The sequence below is a fragment of the Mauremys mutica genome, chromosome 1 (genome assembly GCF_020497125.1).
Source record: "Mauremys mutica isolate MM-2020 ecotype Southern chromosome 1, ASM2049712v1, whole genome shotgun sequence".
NCBI classification, from domain to species: domain Eukaryota; kingdom Metazoa; phylum Chordata; order Testudines; family Geoemydidae; genus Mauremys; species Mauremys mutica.
Genome location: NC_059072.1, coordinates 82008006 through 82024810, shown reverse-complemented (window position 1 = coordinate 82024810; position 16805 = coordinate 82008006). Strand labels below are relative to the sequence as shown.

Genomic DNA, 16805 nt, shown 5'->3' with positions numbered 1-16805 from the left:
AGAAAACAATATATTTATGTACTGCTACTCCATTGTTTAAAACTCTTCATATAGTAGAGTTAACTTGGGCTTTTAATCAGGTGTTAAAAACCTTAGAACGGCCATACTGGGTCAGACCAAAGGTCCATCTAGCCCAGTATCCTGTCTTCCAACAATGGCCAATGCCAGGTGTCCCAGAGGGAATGAACAGAGCAGGTAATCATCAATGATCCATTCCCTGTCACTCATTCCCAGCTTCTGGCAAATGGAGGCTAGGGACACCGTCCCTGCCCATCCTGGCTAATAGCCATTGATGGACCTATCCTCCATGGACTTATGTAGTTCATTTTTGAACCCTGTTATAGTCTTGGCCTTCACAACATCCTCTGGCAACGAGTTCAACAGGTTGACTGTGTGTTGTGTGAAAAAATACTTCCTTTTGTTTCTTTTAAACCTGCTGCCTATTAATTTCATTTGGTGACCCCTAGTTTGTGTGTTCTGAGACCACCTTTTCAAAAGGCAAAAGTGGGAAACATGCAGGAGCCCTGACCCCTGGTCAGGCCAGAAGCCAGAGCTGGGCCAAGGTAAGAGCCGCCCAGGGAACCTGGGCCCCTGTGGGGAGCCCCAGACCCTCCACCTGCCCTGGGTAGCAGCCCCTGTCCCATGTCCCCACCCTCCAGGGCACACCGCCTAGGCCAGGTGAAGGGTCTGGGGCTCCCTGGGCAGTTTACTACTGCCTGGCTCCAGCTTCTGTCCTGGCCAGGGGGTTGGGACCTCAGGAGGGGTCAGGGTAGGGGAGAGGAAGATTAAGGGGTAGGGCCTCATGGCAAGAGTGGGGGGGGAGGAGGGCTAAGGCCTACCTCAGCCCCCCCACCGAGAAGAGGCTAGCACCACCTCTGAGCTTTGGGCAGGTGCAGAGCTGCACTGCAGGGAATCCGGGACAAATGCAGTCCTGGAGTCATTCAGCATGGGACTCATAGGCACTGACTCCATGGGTGCTCCAGGGCTGGAGCACCTATGGGGAAAAATTAGTGGGTGCTCTGCACCCACCAGCAGCCATGCTCCCCCCTCCTCACCTCCTTCTCCCTGCCTCCAGCACGCCATGTCCCCACTCCTCACCCTCCCTCCCAGTGCTTCCCGCTGCCCTGCCGCCTACCAGCTGTTTGGTGGCGCTTTTGACTTTCCGGGAGGGAGAGGAAGGAGCAGGGACGTGGTGTGCTCAGGGGAGGAGGCAGAGAAGAGGCCGGGCAAGGGCGGGGACTTGGGGGAATAGGGTGGAATGGAGGCAGGAAGGGGACGGGGACTTTGGGGGAGGGGTGGAATGGGGGAGAGGCGGGGGCAGGGCGGGGGACGTCGAGCACCCACTGGGAACAGGGGAAGTCAGTGCCTAGGACAGGACTGGGACTAGGTCATTTTGGGACTGTCCCACCCAATTTGGGATGGTGGTCACTCCACCCTCCATATACATCCACACCCCTTACTCAAGTTTGTTGCTTTCAACCCAGGTAAGCAGGCCTGGCTGTGGGTGTGAGTTAGCACTTGGGTTCTGCTTTCACTCTGACAGATAAACTGTCCACCTTGTAGTGAGGACACAACCTAAATCACTCAAGTGCTGATAGTCCTCCATTGCCTGTCCACAATTCCCTCTGTTTGCCCATAAGGACGGCCAAGTTGTCCCATAATTCAATGAGAAAAAATCAGAGTAGCTCAGCTTACTGAAGCACAAAGAACCAGGGACTATCCCCCCAGAAGACCTAGTGACACACCCAATCTTTCAATTTAACTCTGTAATGGAAATCTCCCAAGTGTCAAGGAACCTGCACCAGGTAAGCCCTGCAGTGAGGCTGGACAGGGAACCCACTTCACCACAACCATATCACAGGCGTGTTTGTGCTAGCTCCAATTATGTAAGCATGGAGGGAATCATTGAGGGGTGGGCAGGCAGGGGGTATAGGATCCACTCGTATCAGTCCAGTTACTGAAAATCCTTACATCAAGGAGTGGAGGGGTGGTGGCTGCTGTTCCAACATGTAGGCTAATTTAAGCTCTTTGATAGTAAATTCTTTGGAACAAAGTTAACCTTGTTTTCAGAGGTGCCTGTAAAGTTCTTAACACACTGTTGCCACTACACACTTAATAAATAATTCGGGCTGTGAAAGGGCTGTGTTGCAGCCCAGTAACTTGTCTGTAAATTGAAGGGTGAATTCCACTCCTGTTTCCACTTGCATCACACACAGCTTGAGTAACTCCGCACTATGTGCTGGGGGAGTAGGACTCCTTCCTCAGAATTAGATGCTGTGATGGAGATCATGTTTTGTGTTGGGACAAGCTGGGGCTGGGTGAATTTCCCTACACTTGGTTATGAATAGCTGTATTGATAAAGCCTTTGTGTTTGTGTAACTTCAAAGAATGCTCATTGCTATATGAATCCAGATCAGATTTCAGGGGCTGTGTTGGAATACAGTAAGAGCCAGATGTCTGACTGTTTGAAGAAAATCTTTCTTGTTTAGCTTAACCTCCCCCATCCCCAACCTAACAGCAACGTTAGACCAACTTGTTCCTGGAGCCATTGCTTGCTTTTCATTTTCTGTTCTGCCATGAAATGGTAGTTCATATAAATGAACAGAATTTGAATCCATTCCTTAGAATTGAATTCCTGCAAGTACTTTGCTCTTCTCTGTCAGTTCCTATATATTGTGTTCCCTTTCGATAATCTTTGGGTGGTATTGTTTACCTCTCAGCGAGCCTAGGGCTATCCTCTCTCAAGTGGCAGGAAAAACCAGCAAATCTTGTCTGGCAGTTTTACTTAGTAAACAAATGATCCAAGCTGAATAGACAATTGTACTTTGTGACTGTAATTATAAGTCCCATGAGCATCACCAACACCCCTTCCCCCCAGCTGTATCACCACCACACATAACAACCCCCACAAAAACAAACAAAAATACTGTAAAAGTTCCTGTTGAGTCGCTCATCAATTTCAAGAAAAGTTCATTCTTGTTAGAAACAACTAACTGGTGGTGGGAGGAGGGGAAGTCCCACTGCATTCTATTTGTTTATTGGCACAATGCATTTAGCAAACTACTTGTTCATTTAGAAACCCCATAAAATCAGCTGAGGATGGTTAAATAATCTACAACTGGCAGAGAAGAGGTGAGGAACTGAAAAGTTTGGTATTAGTTTTTTGGGTTTTTTTTGTACCGAGGAGGGGATGTTGGGGGAGGAGATAGTGATATTTTGTGGGTGGATATTCTCTTGTGGAAAAGTCCCACATAGATTTTAATAGGAATGAAGTGAATAGGCTTCCAAAAAAATTTAAGGGTGCAATAGATATTACTTTAAACAATATAACTTCCTCTTAAAAACAATCTTTGTAGAATGCTATAGCAGGGTTATATATAATTCTCTATTAAATTGTATGTGGCTTGTTACAAAAATGTCCTATACATCTGTTCCACAGAGGTTTCCATAAGGTTTTAAAAGCAAAGGGCAGAGAGATCACAAAAGTGATCCTTGAAGATGCCTAGATTTAAGCATTTTGACACTTGTGCTGTTATCTTATTACAGCTGAGTGAATAATTTGCAATGAATAATTCATCAGATGCATCTACCTTCTGCTTGCCTCCCCCCCTTTTTTTTTTGGCTCATGGAATATCCATGGAACAGATGCTCATTTTTTCCCCATAACATTTATTTATTTGATATGATTCTATAACCTTTTGGGAAACTTTTTCTCCTTTTACAGGGTGCAGGCCAGTAGAAGAACAATTTGTTAGAGATTTTCAAAGCAATCTAGTGGGTTTAGATAAATATCTAATTTTAATAGAAGACATGTCTAAATGTCCGACCTAGACTGCTTGGAGAATCTTCACTGACATAACATATGATCCTGCAGACAAACATATGCAATTGGGTTTGTGGTAAATCCATCTAGCATGTTATAAGGCTAAAATCCATTAATGATTGTGAAGGGCCGTGTAAAAACTTCAATTGTGTTGCAACACTTTGATCTTTGTTTCATGTGAATTAAAATTTCTTTCAATAACCGTAATAACTAGATATTTCCCCCACTGAATATTCAGAGGAGCTACTCCAGCTTTTGATGTGCTTGGTTTGATTGTACCTTCAACTGAAAAAAAATTCCAAATCATGTGTTCAGACTTGTAACTATTTTATATGTAAAGCACTGGGATAAAATTCATCAGTGTAATGTGGTGTAATGTTGTTCACATCTACCGTTCAGAAGACTGAATAGGAAACTAAACTACGACTTAGCTGTCAAATGATTTGTAATAAACCAGATCTCTTCACTGAGCACTGTACTTTAATCCTGCAGTTTTTCATTACAAAAACGGACTCTGCTCTACTTGGCCACTATGTTTTGTATCTTCACAAAAGAGCAGACTCAGCAATCTAGCGTGTTGTTGCCAACCACAAGTTTTGAAGTAGTGTAGCAATCTTGCTCAACCGACACACTCATTATTTGTCACATTTAGGCAATTTACCAACCAGTCTGTGCATTGTTTGGGTGATAAACCCAGAAGTTATTGTCATTGTGTACGTGATGTGTTGCATAATTTCTGGACTTCAGTTATTCTTGACCTGAACTATACATTTTGCAATACTTGATGGACTTTTTAAACCCAGAAAAATGCATCATGAGAAAATTGCATCTGTTTGCATCATGAGAAAATTGCATCTGTTTGCATCATGGTTAGAAACCTGATCTTTGGATGCTGATATCAAGCAGTCTGATAGGAATCGCTCTGAACCAAATCATACCAGAGCCTGGCTGATGGTGCATAGTCCTGTGATTTACAGGCTGAAACAAGTTCCAGCTCTAATCTCTCCAGGCTTTCTGTTGGAAATGTAATCTCTATATCTCTCTGAAGTTGCGAGAGCACATTAATCAACAAACTTTCCCTGAAGTGATGTGTTCTTGGGAAGAAAAAATAGGAGTGTTGAAATCAGTTAGGTCAGTTAAAGGTTCCTAAATTCGTCACATGCCCAATAAATCTACACTGATTCAAACACGCACACACTTAAGCATACGTGAACAAATTCCCCTACCTTATTTGCATATGTACAATTATACATGCAACTTCTGGAATGGAAAGTTTTTATTAAATGATACTAAGCAGATAAACACAGACTTTGGGTATCAAATTAAATGCCAAAAAAGTATGTTCATGCAATGTTGTATGGTTTTTAAAAAGATCAGATCAGAAAATGAATGTGCCCTCCTGTATTACCATAGTTAAATTGCACATTTCCTGATTTTTGATTAACCATACAACCTAATTATTGCATGAACAGTTTTGGGGGGAGTTAATTTAAAAATATTCAGGGAAGCATTTTGTATATCAAAGGCTGCTGAATACTTTCAGTGAATTATATGCATTACTTGAGAAATAGCAGCGTATGTATTTAAAAACTTAGTAATGCTCAAGGGGGAGACACAAAGTCTCTAATTAGATAATATACTATAAGAAATATAATTGAAAAGGTTCTGCAGCCTTTGATACATGTCGCTTGTCCCAATATTTTTCATTGCTTTCCACTATTTCACTGCCATAACAGTCACTAATTACTACACCACTGTGACAGTGATGCTAATGTATATTTATAGACCTAGACATTGGCTGTGGGGGAAGGTGGAAAGTGCTTTATGTTGACCACTGATTTAAGTGCCCAAATGTGGGTTCACGGTCCAAGCCTCAGGTGTCCATCTTGGATCAACTTGGCTACTAAAAAACTCTTTTCCTTGTTACTTGTGTTGCTTATTTTGTCAGCATACCTTCATTCTAAACATTTCTCTTTTCAAACAGCATCCTGACCTTCCTAAATTGCAATTCAGGGGATGAAGGAGTATCGTTAGATACACATGACAACTTTCACACCTCAGCCATTTGAACTGTAAGTCTGTTCAAATTAAACCTTTATATTACTCTTTATCAGCGGGAAACGTGTATTTTTATTAACTGTCTCCTCTTGTTCAAATAGCAAAAGCAGCTCAAATGTTCAAAAAATGACTTTTTATCTTTATGGGTAGAGACCAATCCCAAGGCATTTGTTTCATGACGTATGAGCATCTGAAAGTCAGGGATTATAATGGAAAGTGGTTTGAATCTTAAGTGTAGTGGTTGTCACTTCTCTGGCTATAATTCTTATCGTGTCTTCAGAAACACAGCCCCAGATTCAGTGGTGTGTCACATAAACTTGGAAGATAGCTTACACCTTCTTCTAGCCACCTTAGCATGTAAATTCCACAAACCTAGGCACAAAGTAGTCCAGGCTCACTGTTATAAATTGGTGTAGTGCTATTGAAATCAGTGGAGTTATGTTAATTTATACCGCCTGAAAGACCTGACCCATTCATATGGCTGGATTCCCATATATTCTCACCCACTGATAAAACTTACACTTCACTGATGTGTGTGGGGGGGGTTGTCATAGGAGACAGCTATACCAGCTCAGCTTCCATTATGCAGAGGGAATTCCTAGCTGGGGAGGTCTGGCCAATTTCTGCTTCTTGGGTGCTGTTGTGGCATAAAGGGAATAGAGCAGTGGGGAGAATCTGGACAAGATGTGTGGACTGAGGGGGAGCAAACTGACCTTGCTAACCCCTCAAACTGCAGGGGGGACAGGGTGGCAGCCAGCCACACTTCTTCCCTGGAAAGAGAGAGAGGTTTGCAAGGTGTTTGGGGCTTTTTTTTTTCTTTTTTCCTCAGAAGATGTCTCTTGAAGGGTGTTCATGGGGCCTTTCGGGAGCCAAAGGGTTTTGGAGGTTCAAAACTAGTTGAAACTGAGTGTCAAATTCTTCTAATTTTTCATTCTTGTGATAATTGGAATCTAATACCTCATCAGAATTCAAAGCACATGAAACCTCAAGAGGCAGATGAGGAAAAGACATGGCCAAACCTATTGCAAAGCAAAATCAACTTTTGTATGGCTCTTTACTGACTTTAAATGGGACTTTGAGCAGTGGTGTGAACTATCTGTTTGAACGGAATGCGTAAGTATCATAAGAAAGCTTATGAAAAGCAGTCCCTGTGCCTGCACAGGATCTGCTCCCCACCATTAAATAACACAGCTGGCTTAGCTTTTCGTTTATAATACTTTCAACTGGAATTTTCTCTCATTCATGTTCTAGCATCCAGTGTTGTCCTTTTCCATTTTCCCCTCACCCTCTGTTTTCAGTGGAACTGAACTTAATGTGCCTCTTTCAGGTTTTGTTTTGGTTACACCTAGAAGGAGGCCAGCTGGTTTTGAAGTCACCAGGACCTAAAGCGAAGCCTTGTCTACCCTTCACACAAGCCTCAAACCTCTTCTGAGCTTGGAAAATGTTTAGGTTACTTTTTTTCCCCTGTGTGAGAGCTTTTATCCACCACTAAACTTTCTGCTTTCAGCCAAACCACTGAGGGGAAGACATTAAAAAGAGAGGGCAGTTGCATAAGGGTCAAACTGGCATTGAAAGCGGAACCTCCTTTTGCTTCCCCCAAATACGTTCAATCCTGCAAAGTCAAATGTTTGGTAGCTTAAGGACTCGGTTTCTTCATTTTCTTGACCATCCCACAGTACAAGTGAGTTCATTGGGTCTCTCTGTAAAGGATCCAAAGGGCAAACAGTACCATTGATTTTTGGATGAGTCTGTATGTTAACCAGGCTGTTGTTGGAATAATTTTGTCTTATTACGATGGTTCCAATAAAAGAAACCACTTGCACTTTCAGAGGGAGGAGGCTGTGCCACGTGAATCAGAAAGAAATCTTGTGGGTAGTGCCGCGAGTCCCCTGTAGTCCCACAACCGAGCCAGTGAATGGCCAGCCTTGTTTGCAGTAATAATTCATAGCATGTAGCGCTTTACATCTTCAAAGCACCAGACAAACATTAACCAATCAATCGTTGCTACAGCCTATGTTAAAGAAACTAAGGGCTTGCCTACACTTAAACCGGTGCAGCTGTAGTGCTTCAGTGATGATACTACCTATGCCGATGGGAAGGGTTCTGTCACTGGGGTGGGCAATCTGCCTCCCTGAGAGTGGTTGCTAGGCCAATGGGAGCATTCTCCTGTGACCTAGTGCTGTCTACAGCAGGGGTTAGGTCCCTTTAATTGCATCACTCAGGGGTGTGGATTTTTCAAACCCAGGAGTGATATAGTTACACTTCTACCCCAATATAACGCGACCCGATATAACACAGTAAAGCAGTGCACCAGCGGGGCGGGGCTGCGCACTCCGGCGGATCAAAGCAAGTTCAATATAACACGGTTTCACCTATAACGTGGTAAGATTTTTTGGCTCCTGAGAACAGCGTTATATCGGGGTAGAACTGTATATCAACCGAACGTCCTAGTGTAGACCAGGCCTAAGAAAAGGAGGTGAAGTTACTGGCTCCAGGCCATGCAGGGAGACAAAGGCAGAGCTAAGGGGATTCCTGAGTTCCAAGTCTGTATCCAGCCCACTTGACTTTAAACATTTTTGGTACATGACAAGTCTTAATTTTCCAAGGACCTACCATGTTATCAGCTATTTATAAGAAACTGTAAATAAAATATATTGGGCATTATTTCTGACTAGTTTTTTTCCATTTCAATATTTGTAATCAGAACTGAAGGGACTGAAATTTATATTAAAAATAGGATATGATACTAAAACTTACTTATTTGAGATGGTTCTCCAATATATTCTCCATTCAGTACGTGACATACATCTTACTCATTCCCACCCTTGTGCGTTACACTCAGATGCTGTGTAGTCTCTAAAATTAGGCTGTTACCTTTGAGACAGGGACCATGTTATGCTTTCTTGATTTGCTCTGTAAAGTACATAACATGTCTTTGGCACTGCATCTAAATAATTTAAATCTGTTATTCTTTGTCTTGATGCCTTGGAAGAAATTCTAGGCTCAGTGAAGTGAATGGTAAACACCTATTGATTTCTTATCTTTAATAGAGTTGTTACTAGGGGGACACTTTGCAAAAATACGTAGGTCCAAATCATAGCTGCTTTTTTATGTTTATCATAGATATACAAGGTGGGTGAAGTAATATCTTTTATTGGACCAACTTCTGTTGGTCCGAAAGCTATTACTCACCCACCTTGTCTGTCTAATAACCTGGGTCCCACACATCTACAACCACACTGCATATCATAGAAATAGCAGTCTGGACTAATCATTCCACCTAGTACAATCAGAACGTATCCGGGCGGATTTCCTCTGGGCGGCGTCCACTGGCTCCCTTGACGCCTTTGAGGAGCAGTGGGCGCTGTCCGGGGTTCTCTGCTCGGTGTCCCCATCAGGCTCCCTTCTTATGCCCCTTTGACCGCACTCCTGTCCCTGTTCTTTTATTAGTTGTCCCCCGAAATTAGTGGGTTTCCAAGGTCCCGTAGATCCTCCCCTTAGGCTGGGGGGGGATCCTTTAGCATTGGGGGGGGCTTCTGCCCGCCCGGTTCCCAGAAACCCAATAGATACACTCTGGTATAGTACATTACATAACTCCTCTTCATCCCCCAAGCTTTGCAAAAAAGCATGAAGCCTAGAACTTGTGTATTCAGGATAAATCAAGTCAGAAGTGTTCATGTATATTTTTTTTAATTAGCAAAATAACAGTGTGGCTCTAGAATGAGGCATGGTGTGATTTTCAAAAACACAATCAGAATGGTACTACTACCTGTTTCCTGCTGGCGCTCCTCCAGTTGAGAGGCTCTGCCTTAGATCTACCGGCTGCCCTTTGTAGCTGTTCTGTGTTTCACTCTTTATGTGAATTGAGCCTTTATTGCTTTTAGAGAGAGCTGTCTGGCACTTTGTACTCCCCCTTGACTACACAGCTGTCAGCATCTTTTAGCAGAGGCTTTTATTTGGATTTTCTACTAATTTATTTTGCTTTGATTGCTTTTCATAGTGTAGCTGAGCCAAGCCAAACCCCTCTTCAGAAAACATCAGGTCAAAATAAGGATGAATAGGTCATATTCATAATGTATTCCTTGAAATTCCAATCAATCCGACATCTACATTATCTGATAAGTCTGATCTGTCCTGTGTTTAAAAAAAACAAACCCCCTCTGTTTCTGTTGATTTCCCCATCAGGCAAGAAATCAAGACTCTAATCCTCCTCCTCATGCACTGAGAGGATATGGGGTGGCTGCAGCAAGAGAAATATTTTCCTCTACTTTTACAATCTGAAGGAAATGCAATCTAGGATTTTTCCCTCTTGCTCCAGAAAAATGGGGAAATTATCCACCAACAGAACAACTGGTAAAACAACACCAGTGTACGTTCTGGCTGGAACTGGCTCTCCAAATTTCCACAGGGAAAGGAATGTTTAGATGTGTTACAAAACAAACCAGATTTTTGGTGAATAAACCATCTGACAGAAGTCACATTCAGAGAGGGATACAGGTATAGGTCCCCCCAGAGATACAGGTGTAGGTTCCCCCAGAAACAGGACTGGCTCTAGGCACCAGCGTTCCAAGCATGTGCTTGGGGCGGCACTTTTCAAGGGGCGGCATTCTGGCTTCTTTTTTTTTTTTTGCTTGGAGCAGCAAAAAACCTGGAGCCGGCCCTGCCCAGAAGCACCAGAGCAGGGATCAGTGCATGAGAAAGAGGGTAGAAAACAATGGTGGCTTTACACTGCATTTCTGCCTCTTGATCGGGAGGGATACTGTAGGCTGAGCCAGCCCCAGTGCAAGTAGGGTAACCCAAAGGCTGCTTTAAAACGTATTGCAGCAGATAGTGGCCCGCCAAGGGACTTCACTGCTGGCCTGGATTGCCAGAGCCCAACAGGCCATAGGATATTACAGTTAATAAATATTGTATTTGAAGATGTAGCAGTTAAAGGTTGATTTTTAAGTAACTATTCTCGGTAAATGTTTCTATGATCTACGAAAATGGGGTTGTTTAAAAAACTTGGCACTTCTACCTTCCATCCAAGGATCTGAAAGCCCTTTATAACCCCCAACGAAAGAAGCTTCACTGTGTCTTTCTGAGATAGGTAGGTATCATTCCCCTTTTAGGAACAGGGAAACGTAGGCAGACAGAGCTTGAGGCTTGCTGAGGGTCTCTGAGGCAGTCTGAGACTGGGCCCTGGAATAAAGCCCTGATCTGCTGACTCCCAGTCCGGTGCCTTAACTGGATTTTTCCTTCTTACACTAGTTTTCTCTAACAAAAAATTGATAATAAAATCACGTTGCATGTTAACAGATTAGTGTTATAGATTGCATCTGAATATGTCAACCATATGGACCTAAGCACAAAGCCTGAATAGGCCCAGACTTTCACTTGAGTTTTCACATATTTGTTAACAGTCAAGCTAAGGAATTATTTCATGCTAGGCTTAGTATTCCAATATCTTTGAAATCAACCTCATTTTAGGGAGGGCCAGGGAAAGTAGCCCTTGCACAGATGCACTTGTAGGGGTAGGGCACAAGGAGCCTTCCTTTTCCTTCCCCTTTATACCATCGGCGCAAGGGATGGGTGTGATATCAGTGCCTGCACTCAGGGAACACTGGGATTGTTGTTTCCTTCCTGTACTCCTGGGCTCTAAATCACCAGAAAGGGGGCAGGGAAGAGACAGCACACAGCCCACGCTCTCTTCTCGGCAGCGGCCCACAGCACTGGCCAGGAATGCTGAGGGAAGCAGGCTGCACCGCCATAAATGATGGTGCAGTCTGCATGCTGGGGAACTTGAGGAGGGGCATGCACGAGGCCCAATCTCTCTGAGATCCTCTGGGTGCAGTGTGACCACCCCACCCCCATAGAGTGACCACTGTTGTTTGCTGGTAATAAGGGAAAACCATGTGGAAAAATAAGGGACAACTCTTTATTTAAAGGACATTCTAGGGAAACACCATTTCCTTTAGCATATCCTGTTTTTTCCCTCAAGTGTATATTTCTACTGCCTTCAACTGTACAATTAAATGTTTTAAAACTGAAAAGTACCATTTTATACAATGGAATACATCTTAAAATAAAGGGTGGGTGTTCACTCTAATTAGGGAGCACAAGCAGACCCTAACATTAAGATTAGCTAGTGACTAAGAATAGGCTAAACCAGAAAGTAGGGGCAAGCTGCTGGGTACCCATCACATTACAGGCAGTCTCCATGAGGGACCCTTTCTTTGGAATTTACTGGCCCCAACCCCAAATTTGTTAACTGCTTGATGTGCTGCAAATCCCTTCTATTTCCCCAGGCATTTGGAGAGGGGATGGTTGAGAGTGTGAGCTTGACTGCTATGTCTTCTACACAGGGCTGGCTCCAGGCACCAGCCCAGCAAGCAGGTGCTTGGGGCGGCCAAGAGGAAGGGGCGACACACCGGGCTCTTCGGCGGCAATTTGGCGGCAGGTCCCTCGGTCCCTCTTGAAGGGAAGGATCTGCTGCTGAATTGCCGCCGAAGAAGAAAGTGGTGCGGTGGAGCTGCCACTGATTGCGATCATGGCTTTTTTTTTTCCCGCCGCTTGGGGTGGCAAAAACCCTGGAGCTGGCCCTGCTTCTACATCAGTGGTTCTCAAGCAGGGGTACGTGTACTCCTGGGGGTACGCAGAAGTCTTCCAGCAGGTACAGCAACTCATTTAGATATTTGTGTAGTTTTACAACAAGCTACATAAAAAGCACTAGTGAAGTCAGTACAAGCTAAAATTTCATACAGAGGATGATTTGTTTAGACTGCTGTACATACTATACACTGAAACGTAAGTACAATATTTATATTCCAATTGATTTTTTAGAATTATATGGTAAAAATGAGAAAGTAAGCAATTTTTCAGTAATAGTGTGCTGGGATACTTTTCTTATGTCTGATTTTGTAAGCAAGTCGTTTTTAAGTGAGGTGTAATTTGGGGGTACTCAAGACAAATCAGACTCCTGAAAGGGGTACAGTAGTCTGGAAAGGTTGAGAGTCACTGATCTACTAAGGGGTCTTGTTTTCAATAGATCTCTTTAGTGAGATGGGCAGTCCTTTGTGTTCTACTCCGGAAAATTAAAGACCAGATTCACTGGTTTAAACCAGGTTAATAGCTGCTTTGCATCATTGTAGTAGCACAAAGTGGCTGGAGTTTATCAGTGAATCTAACCCTAGTTGGACAAAGTCGTCAAAGCCTTGATGTGTCTGTGTCTTACATGTAAAAAAAATCTAAAGAAATAAATATAACATGAATGTTTATGGGGGTGAGCAGAGGGTGATGACAGACAATCTAACAGCTGTTTAGTGGACTATCTGAAATGAATTCATGATCCCCATCTGGTTTCAAGTGAACCAGTGGACACAGTAACTACTACAGTCTGGCAAATAGAGCTGGGTGGGAAACGTTTTTCCCATCCCATTAATATTTTAAGAACATAAGAACAGCCATACTGGATCAGACTATCTAGCCCGGTATCCTGTCTTCCGACAGTGGCCAATGCCAGGTGCTTCAGAGGGAAAGAACAGAACAGATAATCATCAGGTGATCTATCCCCTGTTGTCCACTCCCAGCTTCTGGCAAACAGAGGCTAGAGATACCATCCCTTCCCATCCTAGCTAATAGCCATTGATGGATCTATCCTCCATTGACATATGTAGTTCTTTTTTGAACCCTGTTATAGTCTTGCCCTCACAACATCCTCTGGCAAGGAGTTCCACAGGCTGTTTGTGCGTTGTGTAAAGAGATACTTCCTTTTGTTTGTTTTAAACCTGCTGTCTATTAATTTTATTTGGTTGCCCCTAGTTCTCGTGTTATAAAAAGGTGTAAATAACACTTCCTTATTTACTTTCTCTACAGCAGTCATGATTTTATAGACCTCTATAATAGCCCCCCTTAGTCATCTCTTTTCCAAATTGAAAAGTCCCTGTCTTTATTAATCTTTCCTCATATGGAAACTGTTCCATACCCCTAATCAATTTTGTTGCCCTTTTCCATGCCTTTTCCAATTCCAATATATCTTTTTTTGAGATGGGGTGACCAGATCTGCACACAGTACTCAAGAAGTGGGCGTACCATGGATTTATATAGAAGCAATATGATATTTTCTATCTTATTAGCTATCCCTTTCTTAATTATTCCCAACATTCTGTTAGCTTTTTTGACCGTTGCTGCACATTGATTGGATGTTTTCAGAGAACTATTCACAATGACTCATAGAGCTCTTTCCTGAGTGATAACAGCTAATTTAAACTCCATCATTTTATATATATAGTTGGCGTTATGTTTTCCTATGTGCATTACTTTGCATTTATGAACAATGAGTTTCATCTGCCATTCATTTTGTTGCCCCATTACCCAGTTTTGTGAGATCCCTTTGTAACTCTTCACAGTCTGCTTTGGACTTTATATTTAGTAGTTTTGTATCATCTGCAACTTTTGCCACCTCACTGTTTACCCCTTTTTCCAGATCATTTATAAATCTGTCAAACTGTACTGGTCCCAGTACAGACCACTGGGGGATACCACTATTTACCTCTCTCCAATCTGAAAACTGACCATTTATTCCTACCCTTTGTTTCCTATCTTTTAACCAGTTACTGATTCATGAGAGAACCTTCCCTTTTATCCCATGACTGCTTACTTTGCTCAAGAGCCTTTGGTGAGGGACATTGTCAAAGGCTTTCTGAAAATCTAAGTATACTATATCCACTGGATCCCCCTTGTCCACATGCTTGTTGACCCCCTCGAAGAATTCTAGCAGATTGGTGAGGCATGATTTCCCTTTGCAAAAACCATGTTGACTCTTCCCCAACAAATTGAGTTCATCAGTGTGTCTGGTAATTCTGTTCTTTACCATAGTTTCAACCAATTTGCCTAGTACTGCAACTAGGCTTACTGGGCTGTAATTGCCAGGATCACCTCTGGAACCTTTTTTAAAAAGCCAGTGGCCTGGCAATTAGGCTACTCACCTGAGTTCAAGTCTCTGCTCTAAATCCAGCAGAGCAGGGATTTAAATCTGAGTCTCCCACATCCCAGCTGAGTGCACTACCACATGATTTTTAGCTCTTCTGGGGTTTTGGTTTCTGTCTCTGGTTTTGACCAGAGATTCTGTTCTGGAACTGAGAAACCTTTCCTGATGAAAGTTTTCTCAAACTCCTGGTACGTTCCCATTAACGGTTTTGGTGTCTATTAATCAGCATTTTCTGACAAAAGATCACTGTTTCAATGAATCTGACATTTTCTGTTGAAAAATTCCAAACCAGCTCTACAGGCAACCTTCTTGTCAGCCTCATCTCAAAAATGAGATGCCCCCTGAGTGGGGCTGAGGTGGGGCACATGGTCTCTGTTTAAACAAACAAATTCAGTTTCTGGTGCTGTCAACCCAACGCGTTTCCAATGTAGGCAACATTACTAAAGGTGTTTTAGTTTTCTTAAATCAGTTACACACTACAAAAATACACAATTAACTTTAGGTCTTAAAGTAAACATATATAAAGTATGCAGTAGAAATCCTGGACCACATTTTTTGCTGTTACACTTGTAAAATCCCATGACTTGTAAAAGCAGGATTTGCCGACCGTGTGTTAGTTATGTATAAAAAATAATCTGGTTAATGAAAACACATTTTCTCATTATACATCTTTAGGAAATTTCAGATATAGGGCAGAATATTCATGATTCAGCAGAATAGTCACAGGTTCACCTTTAAAATGTGCCCTCAAAGCACGGTGGAGTTGAAGCAGACAGGATTTTGATTTACAGTTTCATCTTGAAGAAGGTATCTCCTGGCAATCTTTCCCTGTGCACCCTATACTTCCATACATGGAAATGCAGTTAGCATAAGTCCAGATTCCCTCATCTTTATCACAGGAGGTCAGCACTATCTCTTAATGAGAATCCTCACTGAATGTTCAATTATTCAGATGTTCATCGATATGATGAAATTACTTTTTATGCTGAGAATACTCTGCAGTATCTTTTCTCAGGAGCCCACCTCGGTGAACACAGTAATGGTAGGGCACTAAAAGGAAGATTATACACTGAAATAAATGAAGTTAAATGACTGTTAGACATTTGTGCATAAGACTATTTGCATGTGTGGTGCTTTATAGAGAGAATCAAGAGACGAGTTACAATTTCAAAAGCACCTCTATGATTTAGGACCCTAAATCCAATAGGATTTACAATCCTAAATCACTGAAGTTGCTTTTGAAAGTTTTACTTATTACCCCCTACCCTGAAGAGTTTGCAAGACTGGGCCTGTATATTGCAAACTCCTATTCACATAACTGGTCCCCGAATTCAATGTGATGACTTGTGTCATTAATTTATGACCTATGTTAGATCGAACAGCACAGCGTTCACATCAGGCAACGGGGGAGGGAGGTTCACAAAAGCGAGGTTATGAGGTTTCTTTTTTATCACAAAAATGTATTGCGTTAGTTGTCTTTTGGTGTGGTATTAGTTTAAATATCCTCAGGTTGGTATTGTAACCATATGAATGTGCTAGCAGATACTTTCAGGCCGCTTTCTGTTTCCTGGGGAGAACTAAATGGGAGGGGCGCCTCCTGGGAAATGTCCGAGAAGCCATGAGGCTGAAGAAGCCACAATAAAGCTGGAGTTTGTTAATTAACCTTGTGTCAGGGTGAGATCTCATATGGCAGATGATCCAGACAGAACAAAGGAATGTGGGTTACTGGTGGAGATGTTGTGGAAGCTACTTTTGTTATAATCCCTCTTGTTGCATCACAGATGTGAAGTATTCACACATGGACATGTGTAAATGAGCTGGAACAATTCACCCTGTAACAAAGGGCAACTGACGAGCCCCATGATTACAAAATGGACAGGGTCCAGTACTTCTGATATTCTTGCATGCCTAACTTTAGTAGTGTTATATACCACCATAGTGACCTATACAATCCAG

The 16805-nt window shown here is 42.7% G+C and overlaps 1 long non-coding RNA gene across 2 annotated transcripts in view; it reads left to right on the top strand.

Moving 5' to 3' along the window:
- The window catches only part of LOC123361953, a 99564-nt gene extending 89564 nt beyond the window's left edge, over positions 1-10000 (top strand). For both annotated transcript variants that reach the window (XR_006576289.1, XR_006576290.1), the window contains exons 2-3: positions 5808-5895; positions 9882-10000. This is a non-coding gene — a long non-coding RNA (uncharacterized LOC123361953). The remainder of the gene's footprint in view (positions 1-5807; positions 5896-9881) is intronic.
- Positions 10001-16805: the final 6805 nt, after the last annotated feature.